Source organism: Arachis ipaensis, chromosome B05, assembly GCF_000816755.2.
Source record: "Arachis ipaensis cultivar K30076 chromosome B05, Araip1.1, whole genome shotgun sequence".
In the NCBI taxonomy this organism is placed as follows: domain Eukaryota; kingdom Viridiplantae; phylum Streptophyta; class Magnoliopsida; order Fabales; family Fabaceae; genus Arachis; species Arachis ipaensis.
This window is the reverse complement of record NC_029789.2, coordinates 85305503-85305773: the sequence shown is the minus strand read 5'-3', so window position 1 is coordinate 85305773 and position 271 is coordinate 85305503.

Sequence of the window (271 nt, the reverse complement as noted above, 5' to 3'; positions counted from 1 at the left end):
ATGAACATTAAACAGAGAATGTAAAATTGAGATCTCAGGGCCCAGAGACTAGAAAACCAAGTCTAGATCTCAATGCCTTCCTAGATCCAATAGATCCAACAGCAAGGGAATTGTAAATTGCAAAGAGAATAGATGAAGAGCAATTAACCGGAAATGAAATTCAATTAACAATCAAGAAACAGAGAGATCCAAGATTGAGATTGAAACAGAATTTCTTCAATTCTCCAATCCAAGATCCAAGACAAGTGTAATTGAAATTGAAAGCAATGAA